Source organism: Talpa occidentalis, unplaced genomic scaffold (assembly GCF_014898055.3).
Source record: "Talpa occidentalis isolate TD23 unplaced genomic scaffold, MPIMG_talOcc4v2.1 talOcc4.9, whole genome shotgun sequence".
Lineage (NCBI taxonomy): Eukaryota > Metazoa > Chordata > Mammalia > Eulipotyphla > Talpidae > Talpa > Talpa occidentalis.
Genome location: NW_023605305.1, coordinates 95,685,870 through 95,702,325, shown reverse-complemented (window position 1 = coordinate 95,702,325; position 16,456 = coordinate 95,685,870). Strand labels below are relative to the sequence as shown.

At 45.6% G+C, this 16,456-nt stretch overlaps 2 long non-coding RNA genes and 1 other non-coding gene across 3 annotated transcripts; 1 reads left to right on the top strand and 2 right to left on the bottom strand.

The window, feature by feature from the left end:
• Positions 1–8: 8 nt before the first annotated feature.
• Positions 9–6,793, bottom strand: LOC119236371 (uncharacterized). The gene is made up of 3 exons (XR_005123038.2): positions 6,735–6,793; positions 3,494–3,580; positions 9–2,418 (listed from the first exon to the last, which is right to left on the bottom strand). It is a non-coding gene; the product is annotated as an uncharacterized LOC119236371 (long non-coding RNA).
• Positions 6,224–6,308, bottom strand: TRNAR-UCU (transfer RNA arginine (anticodon UCU)). Its single transcript is given in 2 exon segments — positions 6,224–6,259; positions 6,272–6,308. It is a non-coding gene; the product is annotated as a tRNA-Arg (tRNA).
• Positions 6,794–6,845: 52 nt separating the features above from the next.
• LOC129145171 (uncharacterized) lies at positions 6,846–9,124 on the top strand. Its single transcript, XR_008550346.1, has 3 exons — positions 6,846–6,909; positions 8,002–8,236; positions 8,637–9,124. It is a non-coding gene; the product is annotated as an uncharacterized LOC129145171 (long non-coding RNA).
• The last annotated feature ends 7,332 nt before the right edge of the window (positions 9,125–16,456 follow it).

The window sequence follows — 16,456 nt, the reverse complement described above, 5'->3', positions numbered from 1 at the left end:
AATCACTTCTATTAATATCTAATGTAAGGTATTAGAACAGGTAACACATTAGCACCTTCATTTTAATGTGATCTCCATATTTATTTTAAATCTTCAAAGTCAGAGTAAAAGTGAGAAGGTAAAAAACTGTCCAGAAGGAAGCCTCTTAATGTTCCTGGACTTCTGCAGATAACTGAATATTTAATAACAGATTTATTTGTCTTGCTTTTGAAGCAGTGTGTTGAGAAACAGGTTTAATGACTGGTTTGTGTAACTAAACTCACTTTATTTACTGGAACTATTTTAAGGCCTCATTGTTACCAGAAAATACCTGGACTCCTTAACTGAAAGAAGTATACAAACTGCTGACTAATTGGGCTAAAGCTAGTTAGGGAGGAACATGTATCCAGATGGGGATGGGAGATTGGTAGAGTAACAGTGGCTGAAACACTTCAGATCATGAATTTACAATCTTTGGGGGTGGGAGACCCAGGCTCCATAGTCTTTCTTTTAGTCTCACCTGCCAATCGTAGCCAGGGAAACACCAACACTTTTTATTCTGTCCAGGCCGAAATTTGGGAAAGTACCCTGAAGCTCCTGGCTTTCAGCTGGACTTTCACTGCTATCACTATCCTTTCAATTCTGGTTACTTCCCATTGAATTCATTCATTCATTCTGTAAGTCAGTCTCCACAAAATGCATTCCTATGCATTATTTAAGCCCCAGGGTACAAGGAAGGAGCCCTATACCTTGAGGAGCTTATAGGAAATACAGCAGGCTTCCATCCTCCCAGAGGATCCCCAATCCCATTCCTGTGCTCAGTAGATTACCTACTTCACTCAACCAGCCAAAGCCACCTAAGACTGCCTTGCCTTACCTGTGACCCACCTGTCTACAGAAACTTACTACATGAATCTCAACTACTAACATGCGATGTGTTTTTATCTCAGGCTTCATCTCTTCAGACCAGAGAATGTTGTGTGACACTGCCTGTCTGTCTGTCTCTCCCCCTATGTTTTCAGCATTTCTGTCATTTGTATAATGAATTCCCAGTAATGAGTTTTCCTCCTACTGGACCTAATACATTCTAGTCAAACCAAACCAGTTGAGAATGAATATACACTGAGTTCTTTGCATGCCTGCTGCTATACCAGATACAGTGTGCTTTCGCCAATTTTGTCTTTGTCCATATGGTTAACTCCACCTAAAATATCTTCCTTGCCTCCATTCCACCCAACAAATTACTATTAACCTTTCAAGTCTACTCAGCAACCAGTACTTGGAGCCTCTACTCTGCAAGGCACTGTGCAGGTGCTGGGGGTACCCAAGGAAGGAATGAGGTTGCTCCAGTCATCACAGTTGATTGCCTGAATTTCTTAATGAAAAAAACTTTTTCCCCCAGATTTTTCTCTGCTGGTGTATATACTCTTGCTATTTCCATTTGATTCTCTTTACTTCTTTATATTTAACATGCCTAATATACTTATTAAGTACCAGGCACTGATGTAGGATTTTAGATATAAAACTTAGTGTTATGTAATTTATTATGTATATGTTAGCAATGTCATGTATATATGTAATAGGTAAACCTTTAAGTTAGATGCTACAATTACCCTCTTAGGTTAAGCAACCGAGGCACAGAAGTAACCTAAGGTCACATCTTTTAAGTTTTAACTCTCATACTTTTAGTCTTGCGCCATAGCAACCTGCATCACCAGCAGAAACTACAGGACTTTTTTTCTTTTTTACAGTTACAGGACACATGACCGCTTGGGAGAAGGGGGAAGTCACGATTCCCACCTTTTCATGGGATGTGAGTAAAAGAATGTGCAATATCTGAAAAGTGTCCTTCAAAGACGGGTGAGCTTGGAGTAGGGCCCTTTTCTGTCCATTTATCTCCTTTACACTATAGTATGGTGACCTTACAGAAGGGGCAGGATCGACCACCTTAGAACAGAAAGTAGAAGCTGCATTTTGAGGCTGGAATGATAAGGAACCTAGGTCCCACATGATCAAGTAGCTGTCATTCCCTGAAAGACCGACCTCTCTTACCAAATCCAGTGTTAACATTGTTTCCTGTCACTCATGGCCAAAACCAGTCCTAACAACCACTAGCCCATGTCTCCATGGCCCCACACTACCTTGACCTCTTTACAAAAACGCATTCAATGTGACTTGTGCTTATATTTCCCTCCAACACGGTTCCTTGTACAAAGCCAGTATTCAGAATACATGTTGAATTGAAAATGAATGAGATTATAAAATATTAAAAACATGCTGAGGTATATAAAAGGTTACAGCTCAGAAGGAGGTTGAAATGAAACTGTCCCTGGTCTAGAGTCTTGGCCACAGGTGGCAGTAAGATGGGCATGTTTTCACTCTCAAGGCAGCTCCCACTTAGTCAGTACCTTCCTGGAATCCTGTGTGTATGAAGCACAACTGTAAAATGAGAACAAAGAAAATAGGTCTTCAAACATGACATTCAATTTTCTCTTCTTGCCTCTTCCTACTTGCTCAGAAGAGCGGGAATTTTTTCATTCTGAAGCTAATCCTTCATACTCCTCTATAAAATGGGAATAATTCATACGTCTTAGAGCTTGGGGGATAATTAGGTGCCATGGGTTAAAGATACTGGCATAAAGCTTGTGTTTAAAGAATGTTTGATGTTGATGTTAACCTTTTCTTCACTCCCTTCTCTCGAGGAAACCTCTACCGGTAGTTAATTTTCTCCTGTTTTCTTCCTATTCTGGCTCCGTCCTCTCTTGGTTTCTTTGAAGAACTCCCCTTTGTTTTGAGTTTCCATCCTCTACCCTTACCTGACTCTGCATACTCCCTGTACCATCTCTCTATGTCCAGGACTAAGTGGCATCTGTAGGCTAATGAATTTTTAAGTCTAGATCTGTCTCCTAAAGTACACATCTCTTTTTTCTTTTTCGGTCTCCTCTCCCTACACACCTTCGATTCAATATTTACTGAGTTTGTTATGTGCCTGGCATTGTATATCCAGCTGCCAACTATATATCTCAAGGATAGTCCAGAGACCTCAAACTCAAACCTAAACTTTATTTTCTCCCAAACCCATTTCTCTTTCTTTTGTTGTCTTGGTGACTATCTCAGCACCCTCCCATCTGCCTTAATTAGAAATGGAAATTATATTTGATTGTTCCCTCCCTCTGTACATCCTTTAATTCCAATCAGTTAGGCCCCTTAAAATCTCTGTATATATTGATACTTACCTCTCCCCCCAAACCACATCCCTAGTTCCATCCCTCATTGTTTTCTTACCTTGGTGACTCCAACTGCCCTGAACTGGTTTTCCAGCCTCGTCTCCTGCCCTTTCAGTTTGGGAGCCACAGTGCAGCCAAAGGGGTGATGCAAAACACATCTAATCACAATGCTTCCCACCTAAAAGCTCATCAGTTTCCCACTGCCTTTAGGGTGAAGTACCTTCTCCTTAATAGATTACAAGACTTCAGGACATGGTTCCTGCTGCAATCCCTCTGTGATGAGATACCTTGTTTATGTTTCTCCATTCCTCATAGGAAGAACTCCTCAATGAGATACCTTGTTTATGTTTTTCCACTCTTCATTGGAGGAGCTCCTAAATAGAGTTTACAACTGAGATCCAACGTAAGAGTATAAGGGGTGAATAAATAATAAATTCAAAAATCTTTATTTCTTTTTTTAAAGATTTATTTATTTATTTATTTATATAAGCACGGGGTACAGCCAGAAGCACAGGAGAGAGAGACAATTCACGAGAGCCAGAGCGGGGAGCAGACTAGGCAAAAGGACCTAAGTACATTGCTTGAGCAGAGCAGTAGGCGTGGCAGGAGAGGTCTGCGTGCCATGTGGGCTCCTCGCCAGTGACTGGTGATTGAACCGGTGCTGCAGAGGCTGCGCGCCGCCGGGGAGACCCAATAAATTCAAAAATCTTTAATGGATGAACAGTATCAGGGTTGACTATCTGAAAGTGGTCTAAAAACAGGTATAAAATGCCTTTTACTTCCTCATGAGCAGCAGGATTTCTTTGTAGTTTGGGTTTTTTTTTGCTTTTTAAAAATTAACTCACAAGAATAAGATAAGCTTATTAGGAGAACCTACTGAGTTCCCATTCTGGCACTCTGCTTATTATAAACTGTGCAACCTCTGTCAAGAGGATACAAGTGTATCCTCTGTGTGTCAGATGTCTCTTCCACAAAGGGGATACTACCTATTTGGTAAGGTGGTCAGAAGGATTAAATGCATTAAAATGCATGAAACATTTAGTACCTAGCATGTAACAAATGTCAAATAAGTGCTAATTATTTGTGTGGGGAAAATAATTAAAAAATAGGTGAGAGGAAAAAATGTCTAGTTACAAGGGAGGATTGGCCCTACAGGTAATAAGTCAGCACAGTTCTGGTGAAGAGGGTTAAGAAAGATCAGTGAACTAGAAACCCAAATGTTTATGGGAATTCGGAACATAACAGGCATTTTCAAGTTAGTGTAGAAGAAAAGGAGAGGTCACTATCAGTGATTCTGAGACAAACTTCTACTTCACTCCTTGTACATAAGTTTTGAATAAAAATTCAATGAAGATTTAAAAACCATAAAAGCACTAAAGTAAAACATGATAAAATTGCAGTATAGCCCCAAACCTAGAAGCAATAAAAGGTTAATATATCCAAATATATGAATTTCTTAGGACAAATAAATACCATAAAATCAAATCTAGGAAAGAGTAATAATGTATCAAAAGGAAAGGAACTGATTGCTGTAATATGTAAAGAGCTACAGTAAGAAAATGACCAATGGTGCAGCAGAAAAATGAGCAAAACTCATGAATAGATATTTAAAATATTCATTATATGGAAATATGCCCAGCTTCATGCAGCATCAGACACAAACTAAACTAAAATTAGAAACCATTTACCTGTTTGATAATGTGGACTATGAGCAAATGGGTACACACTATAGGTGAGAGTAAGAGATACAAACCCTAAGAGAGCAATATAGCACTATCAAAGAACAAGGAACCTTTGACCCAGCAAGCCACTTCCTAGGATAGCCCACAGATAACCTTACACTCATGTACTCTTATGTAGGATCAAGGATATTCATTGGAGTACTGTGTATAACAGGAAACTATTAAGACATCTGAATAGCCAACTAGTGGGGATTATTAAAGCATTATGATTTACATGCACATTGGAACAAGGCAGCTGAATCTATTAATAAGTGAACATACTAATTAATAAGGTAGCATACTACCAATTGTGTTTTTAAAAGATATGCATTGCCCTAATAATCAGAATGTAGAGGGACAATAGATGTAAAAACAATGTGCATAAAATCTGAAAATATTTACAAGAAACCATTGTCACTAAAGGCTTTGAAAAGAGAACTGCAAGACTGAGACAGGAACAAGGATGTTTACTTTTCTAATTTGGATAGTTGAATCTTGCAAAGTATTCAGGAATTAAGTTTGTTTCTTACCATGGATTTTTTAAAATCCCATTTATTTCTTGATTTACTCGCATTTCGTGAAGTGGAACCCTAATCTTGTGCAAAGCTGTAAATTGTCGGAATAAGCATAAAAGAGTAATCCCTACCTAGCAACTCCACAGTTGCAGATGGGCAGAGTGGACCTTGAACCGCTTTGCACAGTAATTATCAGGGAGGAGAACGCACAGTCTATCGGAAATGCAGGTGCCTAGGCCCCAGCTCGGATCCACTAAATCAGTCCCGAATGACGTCTAGAAATCTACATTTCTAGAGAATCTCACGTACAGGCAAATTCGGAAGGTTTCTAGGCCGAAGGGGCAGTTAACCCTCCAAGCGCAGTTCAGGGTGTGCGAACCCTTCCACTGTGGCGCACCGGGCAGGTGGGTGTCGCCCTGGGGTTGAGGCAGATCTTCCCAACACTCGAGAGCCGGGTCTCCCCCGCGCTGTCCTTTAGGCCAAAATCACCAGGCCTTGCTTCACTGTTGCTTCCTTTTCCTCCCCACCGCTGCCCCAGGGCCGCTTTTCCCAGTTCCTACACCAGGTTCCGGAGAGGGCTGGGCCCTGGCCCTGAGCCACAAAGCCTGGAAGCTGGAGGCACGAGGGACCCGCGCGAGCGTTTAAAGGAGAAAAGCCCGCAAACACCGAATGCGCTGGGAAAGCGCAGGGAATGGGAGCGGAGCTTGGAACCGGTCAGGAAAAGGTAGAGGAAGAGCGGTGATAAGAGGGAGATAACAGATTACACGGAAATAAAAAAACGCGACTCCGCCGGGACTCGAACCCGGAACCTTTGAATGCCTTCAGCCTCTAGAAGTCCAATGCGCTATCCATTGCGCCACGGAGCCACCTGTTGGAGTCTCTGCGCATCTGCCATGTTAAGCCAGAGGCGACGGCCCCGCGCCCTTCTCTCCACTCCATTGGCCGCGGTTGTTCAGCCCTGGCGGCCGCCGCGGAAGCCGAGCCGCCGGCGCCCGCCCTCCGCAGCCACCTCTCACCGAGCGGGCGAGTCCCGCGAAACAGGCGGCCGCGAGCCCACCGGCTGCGTCTCGTCGCTCCGAAGGCAGCCGCTGCCCGGCCTGCGACCCGCCCCGGGCGCCGCCCGGCCGCGCACGGCAAATCTCGCCCGCGCCCTTCCCCAGCTCCCTCCCTGCCCGAGCGCCCCCGCCCACCGGCCGGTCCGGCGGCCGCTCCCGCCCGGCCCCGGCGAAGCAGGCCCCGGCCGGCCGTGGCGCAGTTGCGGGCGCCGCTGACGCCGGGCACTTACGTCGCACCTTTTAGCGGCCGCTCCGAGCGGGGCCCTCCCGGGTTCGGCTCTTCCCGCCGCCCGCGCCCGGGGCCCGCTGCGGCCGGCGCGCCGCGGCGGCGTCTGTGTGGTGCTTGTGCGTGTTTATGTGCGCGGGGCCCCACCGCCGGCCGTTTGTTCTCCCCGCGGGCCCGGAGCCGAAGGTGAGCGGCTTCCGGCTCCGGCGAACCGACGGGAAGACGCGCCCGCGCCGCGGCACCCTCGGGGCGCCCGTCCCCGCGCCGGGCGCGGCCTCCGCGGAACCGCCGCGGCGTGGGCGCAGCCGTCTGGGTGGCGGCGCGCGTGGGGCCGTCGGGAGCGCGCGGGTGCGGGCGCGAGGGCCGGAGGGCGCGCACCCGAGCGCGGCCGCGGGGTCCCTGGCCGGCTGGCGGAGGGAGGCGGCGGCTGGCACAGCGCCTGGCTCTGCTGTTCGAAAGGGCACCGTCACCCGCATTCGGGGGGAGGGAGGTGGGGGGTGCGGGGTCTCCAGTGACCCCATAATCCCCATCAGCCAGACCCCCAAGTCATTTGAAACAATCTAAATAAAAACAGCGTGGTTGCTATGCAACCGCCGCTGCAAGACCGACCCCTGACCCGCTGCTCCGACCAGCCCGCGGCTGCCTCAGCCCGCCCGGGTAGAAATTGTGCCTCACGCAGCGGTTGAGCGCTGGGTTGCGAAGCTGCCCGCAGCCTCTGCAGCGCCGGTTCGATCCCCGGCTGCTCCCCGGCCGCCGGAGGAGGGTCCCGCATGGCGCGCAGACCTCTCCTGCCGCCCGCTGCTCCCCTCAGCAGTGTACTTCGGTCCTTCTGCCTGCTCTGCTCCCCGCTCTGGCTCTGGGGAATTCTCTCGCCCTCCCGCGCTTCTGACTGTACCCAGTGCTTGTATAAATAAATAAATAAATCTTAAAAAAAAAAAAATTGTGCCTCAGGCCAGCCCGCAGCCCGAGGTCCACTCAGCACCAAACCCGTGTCAGCCAGGGCGCATGCTGTGGGCCCCTTCATCCCCCCTTGCCCAGCATCGGAGCAAAGAGCTCTGTGTCGGTGTTCTGAGGAGAGAAAAGGGCCGCCCCGGGAGAGCCTAGTGTGGTGGGGATCTTTACATTCTTATCTCATTCAACCCCACCACAGTGCTACGAAGCAGGAACCTTTGTCCCCTATTTAAAGAAGAAAACTGCAGCTAAAAGAGGTTAAATAGCCTGTGTAGGGACACCCAGCTGGTAAATGTCAAGAACTTTAACGATTGTACCCACTTGCAGGCAGACACGTCAGCTGGCCCCAGTTACACCTTGTTGACAGAACAAACTCTTGGGTCAGAAAGGAGAGACTTAACTGCCGCGGTGTAGACAGGGTCAACGTGTTTCTGTTCGTTCCCTGAATACCAGTTCTCTCAGGATCGAAGCAGATGGGCTCAGATGGATGCTTGCACACGAAGTGGATTGCACTACAGAAGAGAATGCTGAACTTGAAGAACTCACTATCTTATAGTAAACGGTAAAAATGAAGAAGCAGCAGCAGGCCGTGCTTTGTCCCATAAACATTTTCTAATCCCTCAAGGTTGCTTAATTCAAACAACCCCAAGAAGTGGCCCAAGCAACGAGAGAGCCCACTCTTTCGTTCTTGGCACACCCTGCAGGAATGTGCAAGGAAGCAAGGTGCCCTAGTGGGTTTCTTCTCCAGTGAGGGCCAAAGCCCTTACTGGGTCAGGCCTATTTCATTCTACCACAATCTAAGTAAAATTCTTTAACAACAAATATTTTAAGTATACCATTGTTAGGCCTTCTTTAAGATATTGAAATAAAACAAATGGGTGCACATGCTGAGGGATGAATGCTCACACATACAAAAGTAGCCTTTAAAATAGAATAACTTTAATTTGTATTTGTTTAAACAGATTTTTACTGACTTCTGCAAATTGTCAGTCTCCACTCCTTACAGCTGCACATGGCCCAATAGGGGAAGGGAAACTCAGAGTCCCCGTGGGAATACCCCACAAAGGACGTCTGCCAGGGGCATTGAAGCCAGTCTCTGCTTCTGATATTCATACAAGTAAGTACCAATTCAGACACATATAGTAAAGTTCTGGGAAGAGGTAACTGGAAGGAAACCACACACCAACAAAAGATGCTTATGTCCTTAATTCCACTTAATCAAATAATTGATTTGATTCTTTTCATTAGTTGAGACCAAAAACCCCTTGTCGAGATCATAGAAGACATTACCAAAATGCAAGGCTAGCCCATAGTATGGGGAGACCAGTTTGTGTGATGAACTCTGTCAGCAATCAAGGTTGTACTTTTTATGCCCCACAGTTAGAAAACTGGGAAAGAAGAACAACTAGATGTGTTCTCTGACTGTTAACATGCACTTTTTTTTTTTTTTTTTTGGTGATTGGATTTTATGCTCCTACTCAGGGTAATTCCCTTGAGATCCATTCAAGTTGCATCATATATGAATTTTGCTTTCATTTGCAAGCAAAATATATATATATATATATATATGCACCAACATTTATTTAAATATTCACCCCTTGAAAGACATTTCAATTGTTTCCAATTTTTGGCATTACAAATAAAACTTCTATGACATAGTCAAATGTATGCTTTCGTCTGGACATAGATTTTCATTCGTTTGGGATAAACACCTAGAAATATGATTTCTTGGTTGTATATTAAGTGTGTTTTTAAATTTGTGAGAAAGTATCAAGTAATTTTCCAGTCACTGTGCCATTTTACGTTCCCACCAGCATTGTACGAGAGATCTAGTTTTTCCTCATCCTTGTCAAGAGGTGGGATTGTCTGTCTCTTTGATTATTGTCATTTTAATGCGTACATAGTACAATCTTTTTTTTTTAACTTTTTAAAATAAATTTTATTTTATATTCCCCATACAATTGCAACCCCCTTATTTTCACCCCTCCCCGCCCCCCACCCCCCATAGAGTGTCTCTGGTTCATAGTTGTTTGATTTTGATTTTCACTTTCTTATAGTTATTAACATGCACTTTAAAGTGAATCTGGCTTTAAAGACAGTGATGCAAGTGTGTAAAAGGAATGAAAGTGTGTGTCTAGTTGTCATCTGAGGAGAAAGATCCAGTAGGTTTTCTCATCCCCTTTCCTAAGAGTTCAGACAGTACATACAGTAAACAGCAATAATTAACCTGAACCAAGGATTTAAAAAAGTGAGCTCCTCCTTCCTCCCGCAGAAAGAACCAAAGCTTCAACTATAGCCACCTGCAGGCAGATGCTCTCCACCCAGCTGCAATTTGAGTTCCCCAGATTGCAAAACCCTAAATTAAATGCTGCTTCATTTTGGTGTTTCAAAGTTCAACTCCATTATACACCTCTGGGAGTCTGCAATAACACTTCTCATGTTTGTACTGTGGGATTGTTTTTAAATTACTATGTTGTTCTGTTTGCAGTTAGAAGCAGCTTTAGCCTTCCCCCAGAAACTCTAGAAAGCTACTCTGTTTCTATGTATTTTTACAAGCTTTTCTTTGTGTAGTTGGAGTAGTTCAATTCAAGGAGTATTTAGGAAGGATTCAGCTGGGCTTAAGTATAGCAACAGAGTGGGCTTCTATAGGTACATTCCTAACTTCAAGGAGACTTTAAAGTCCTTGACCTATGAATATAAATCTGAGCAAAAAATGCAAACCAGCACATAGGGAAAAGTGACAAAATATGATTGGGCATTCCTACAGGTAAAATGTTTGCATTCCCAAATTACAAGCATGCACTATGATACAAATTACCAAGCATTCCCAAACAAATGTTTAAAGGATGAGATTTTAAAAACCAGGCAGATAGGAACACTAGCCAGAGTCCCTGCATCTTAGTTCTGCCTCTTATTTGCCTTTAATATGCCTTAATTTCTGAGTCTTTTGTTCATTTGAAAAATCTAAAGTTACTGTGAGCATGGCCGGAGTTAATCCTTGCCAGGGTTTACCTCATCCTGGCACATGGTAAGTGTGTAACAACTGTTTGCTCTTATTATTAGCATGCAGCTTTCAGTAAAGACATGCCACATCCTGGGGGAACAAACCAAAGCTCAGATACAGCATCAGACACATTTGTTATAACCCAAGAAACATTCCCCACCTCCCTCTCCCACTCAACTGTTGACATCATGTCTGTTAACAAACAGAACTTTCAGCTTCCAAAACATCTGCTTCATGGTTTCCTCTCAATTCTCCCACCAGGAGTCGGGGGTGGGTTCTTGTTTTCTTTTGTCTAATCATAAGTTTCCCCAAAACGAGTCTATATACTCTACCCTGGAGGATTTATAAGGACTTGTCTCTTGTCAGACATAATCGACTCAAAATATTTAAATGACAGCTTTTTATCCTAAAAAGTCTTAACACTTAGTTTCAGCCAGGCCAATAAATACCTATACGAGGTGGGCAGATGGGTCTAGGGGAAAGGAAAAGATTTTCTTCCAGGATGAAGAAAGTTAGAAGCTAAGATAGAAAAGAAGGACAAGTGGGCCTTCATGGGACTGGGGGTTGAAGTGTTGGCATATACAGTGGGGCAGATAGGATTGAGGACGCACATGGCAAAGGGGGTGAGGGTGGGCTTGATTCCGGATACATGTGGATCAATGCAGTAGGCAATGGGGAGTTGCTGGTTTGTCTGGGCTGTGAGGATGCTTGTGTTTTAGAATGATTAATTTAGGGGGTGGTGATGTGTGAGTTAAATGAAATGGGACCAGAGGACCAGGGAGACTTACATTGTTTTAAATTTATGCTTGGTGTTTTCCTGTGACTTCATCTTTTCAGCACTCAGTGATTGAGGGTCTGGTTTACATACAAAGAAAAAAAGACATGTTCTTGGCTTACACAAACAACTGTGTGATGGAGGGTTAAAAAGGTCTCCAAGTAAATTGTAATATGGAAGAGACAGATTAAATCCTGAGAGGGAGAATGGGGTGGGGGCGGGGAGTAGAAGGGAGGAGAAGTCTGCATTTGGAAAGGGCCAACTTGCATGCAGAAGCGGTAGGCAGGCCCTAGCAAGCAGACTGGGGCAGCATGAGGGAGAAGACAGGACAAAGCTGGGGAAGTGACAGACTGAGCGGCACAATGCACAGTGTCTTAAATGAATGCAGCTACCTTGGCCTTGGTTGCAAGAGCCGCTGGTGGAGAAGGACACTGGGGTTCAGAGCACTGGTGACAAAGTCAGACGTGGGTCAGTACCAGGGTTCCGTGCCATCAGCCCATTCACAAGAGGATGTGCAACAGCTGAGGATAAGAACACGATCCAGCTGCTGGAGGAAAGGACTTGAGAAGAGCTGGTTGAAAGACTCAGATCAGTAGGCTGGTATTCAGAGAAGGGGGCTTGTCACCAAAGGGAAACCGAGGCAGAAGCAGGCATATCATGTCTGAAGCAGGCAGCACTAACAATCCCAGACCTGTTGGCTGGTTGACTGAGGTTGCTGAGCAGGCTTGTACGCCTGGTATTGCTCAGGAAGCAGGTAAAAGATCCTGTAGGTGGCAGTAACCATCTGCCGTTTAGGAGTCTGGATGAAGGTCAAGTCTAACCTGATCTTCAAACCCGAACAGGCTTTGAGTCTGCAAAAAATCCCACTAATTCATTTACGTGTTGAGAACAGCTCAATGCCAGGTTTCCCTCTAGTCTCTGGGGGCCCTGTGGTAAAGAACACAGTTAATTTACTTGGTCCCATGTACCTTCCAATCTTGAGCAAAGTCAGACAGGATAGCATGATGGGCAAAGGCAATGGGCTTGACTTGTCAGGAGACAAGGCTGAGATAAGAGGGGCAAAGATCCAAAGCACTTCCATTGGGAGGTTGTGGGGCCTCAAATTAATCAGCCCATGTCACTCCTCCAAGAACTTTCCCAACTTTCTTCTTCAGCCTCATCTGGTAGCAGGGAAGAAAACACGTATCAGATAAATGAAGCTTGGTCAGGCTTTTGCGCTGCTGGCCTCGGTGGCTATCACCTGGGGCCTTGGTACTTGGGAGTGTGGGCACAGGGCACGCATGCCTGATTGTGGACACCTGGAGTATGGTGTGGGCATGCGTAAGTGGGCACACTTGAGCCTGGAGGCTGAGGCTATAAGGGCAGCATCACTGAGACAAAAAAAAAAACAAACAAACCCACAAGTGCGGTGTTGAATGGCTACGAGAAGATAAGCAATTGCTGCGAGAGGAGGAGACCACGAGAGAACGCCAGAGAAAGTCCAGAGGAAAGGGTGTATGGAGATTCGCAGGGGCCCAGGTTGTTGTCTTCCTGCTGGCTTGTTTCCCCTGCATACTATTAAGAATGATGTAAAGATGATGCCAAGGGCTACAAATTTCTCTTTTAAGCTGCCTGAACCGGCGGTGAACCTGCCCGGCCGGGGATGGTTGCAGAACACTATGTCACCACGTCCTGTGGCCAGCTCACAGCGAGCTCCTCTGGTGCTGACTGATTACGTGGAAAAGTCAGTAAGAGGCAATAAGGAAGCTACTTGACCACATACCTACGTTATCTTTGCGTTGAAAGCTCTTAAAAGGTAAACATCCTTGTTTTCTCATTTGGGCAGCCCTCCCCAAGGCTTACACCATGTGCAAAGTGGGCACTCCATACATGTTGCCTGAAGGAGTGACTTTGTGGAAGTAGAAAGTCATCTTCAGTGTCTGATTCTGCTTTCAGTGACCCAGTTGGGGGCAGCAGTCATGAATTCCAACCCCACCCCCAGATCCACAGCTCTTTTTTCCAAGTTCTGAATGAACCAAGGCATTTCCCCACTCCTGCGTGCCACCATAGATAACCATTATAACCATCTATTACAGCATATGTTAGTCTTAAGTCTTGAGTCGTTGAGAAGAGAAATTGCACCAAGCCCTCTTCTGAGTTCTCCATGTATATTTGAATTTGCTTCATCCTACTAAGGACCCTCTAAGACAGCAGAGTCACTGCCTGTGTCCCCAGATGGGAAGGCAAACCATGGGAGGTGGGGGCAGCAGGATTGCACCCCAGTTCACAGTGAACCTGCACTACAGCTACTTCTCCCTGCAAGGAGATCAGGAGAGAACCTGCTAGTAACTGGAAATAGGTTTGATAGACCAGTGATCTTCAGATTTTGCAAACACTAGAACCGTGATGCCCAGGATGCACCAGAGACCAAGTAAAGCAAAGTCAAAGGGGCTCTGGCATTGGTAATTTTTTCAATGCCCTGGGTGTGGCGGCTCCTGCCTCCATGGCTGGCAATACCACTGTTGCCACCATTGATCGCCAGTAATTGGATGAAATAAAGAGTGGCTGTACTGTGGATGCTCACAAACAGAGTACGTAAGACCCCCTTCCCCTGTGCGCTGGACTGGACAGTCAATGACGGGTAAGATCGGGGGCAGACTAAAGAAGGCACTGGCTAGCCGCATGTCTGCGACTAAGACAGGCGCAGTCCCCGAGGGGATTCAGCATAATAAACTTTGGCATTCATGTTAAGCAGAAAAGACCCCCTCTGATGTTACAGGAAAGGATTGCTGTGCATCGGCGCCATAAGCAACCAACAAACACTGCCTGAAAACACTGAGACACACACCGTTAATCTTTAACTTACAATTCAATAGCCCTGTGCTGCACTGCCCAGCTGTATGCTTTAAACTGGTTTAGCTGCTTTTAGAACACGCTTAAATATATGACTAAGAAAAAGTAATCATTGTGATTTTATAGTAAATGCTAATAACAAATAATAATATGTGGTAATTAAAAACTAATGTTATGATAAATACATGAAACATGATCATAATAAAAATCATGTAGGTAATATTTAAGTTAAGGTTAGGATAACAAAGACCTCCTCTGAGTAAATTACAGTAAGTGCTTGATTCATCGATAATTGTACTTAAATGGAATTTAGGTGAAAAACAATATGTAATAATTCTTGCTATGTTTCACTGCATATCTGATGTATGATTTACCACAAACTGTGAAAAATAATCTTAGGTAATTGTCACAGAAATGTATAAAAAGAGAAGGTTGATTTTAATAAATTGCACTCAGATTTTCACTCTCCCTTGAGTGTGTCTGTGTGTCATTCTTTCTTGTCCCCCGCCCTAATTCCTTCGACCACCTTTTGCTCGTTCTCACTCAATCCCTGAGACTGTCTCGATCTCCTGCCGCCGCTGGGCTGGTCCGCGGCACCTGGGTGATTCTCATATGCATCCAAGTTTGAGAACAAGTGTTTTCTACCCTTTCTACTAACGTGCTAACCACAACCCAGGCCATTAGCATGAGATGGAGCTGGTTAGAAATGTAGGGGTCTCCCTGGTGGCTCAAGGGATTAAGACACAGCACTATGAAGCTATCTGCAGCTACTGCAGCAGGAGTTCAATCCTGGCCAGGGAGGTGACCCACATGGCGCAGCAGACCTCTCCTGTCTCGCCTGCTGTTCACCTCAGCAGTGTATTTCAGTCAGTCTGTCCTTTCTGCTCCCTACTCTATCTCTGGTGAATCTCTCACCACCCCCCTCACCTTTGGCCTGCACCCCAGTTCTTGTATGCATAAATAAATCTTTTAAACAAAAAATAAAGAAGAAATGTAGGATCTCCAGCCCCACCCCAGACCTGCTGCATAAGAATCTGCACTTCAGTGAGATCCTCCAGGTGATCCATTTGCACCCAAGTATGAGGGCACTGGTTTAGGGCTTAGTCAAATTCTGCAGGTGGGCTACCATTATCGACATTAAGTCCTTAACAAACAGATCTCAAAACTCAATCAAAAAGCTGAGAATCAATCTGATTTCTTGGCTCCCAAAATGATCTCAGTAGAAATTATGATCTCAGTAGAAATTATGCCCTTTTACTTCTCACATTGTGGGGAGCTGAGGAAGAAAAGTTAAATTGCTAATGATGTCAAACAGAATCTCAGTTGAGTCCATTCTCAACAGGCAGAAGGATGGCTCCAGGCTGCCTTCCTCCCCTGAGTCAATCCACGGAGCAGGGCATTCACCTCTAATGGGGAGGACCATCTGGGCTCCTTAGCTGACTGACAGCCCTCCAGCCAGCGGCATCCAAGCTCTCAGGCCTTGAACTGGTAATCCCCAGTCCATCTGGGTCATAGACTCAGAACTGACACCAGTGACCTTTTTCCCAGTGAAGACCTTGTCATTTGTCATCAGTTTTCTAACTAAAAATATGTCTATAAGTTCTTTCAGGGCCTCCCCTGGTGGCACAGCGGTTGAGCGCTGGGTTCCGAGGCTGCCCGCAGCCTCTGCAGCGCCAGTTCAATCCCCGGCCACCGGCAAGGGTCCTGCCAAAAAAAAAAAGTTCTTTCACTTATTTGCCATTGCTTTAGAATGCTGCTTGCTTCACCCTGTCTGCACCAAGTTCTTCAAATGGCTTTGTAGTGTGTACAGGAGTGACGTTTAGTGGGAGTGGTACTTTCCAGACCCTCATGTACTCCCCTCCCTATGATCACATCATCTTGTCATTAAACCTGAGACCCTGGTAGGTAGGACAGGCTGGCTCCACTCTACAACCCAGTGGGAGGAGAAATCTCAGAAGACATGACTGCGTAGGACAGCGTGGGCTAGCGGGCTTTGGAGGCAGCTGAATGACGCTGGGAAATTGCTCTCTGAACCTGTTTTCACACCTCTGAGGTGGAGAAAATCATCTCTACTTCACATGAGGATTAGCTGAGCTTCTGGCATGCCCTGACATGACAGGAAGGGATGTGACGGTTTTCTACCGCTGCGTAAAAAATTTTCCCCAGACCTT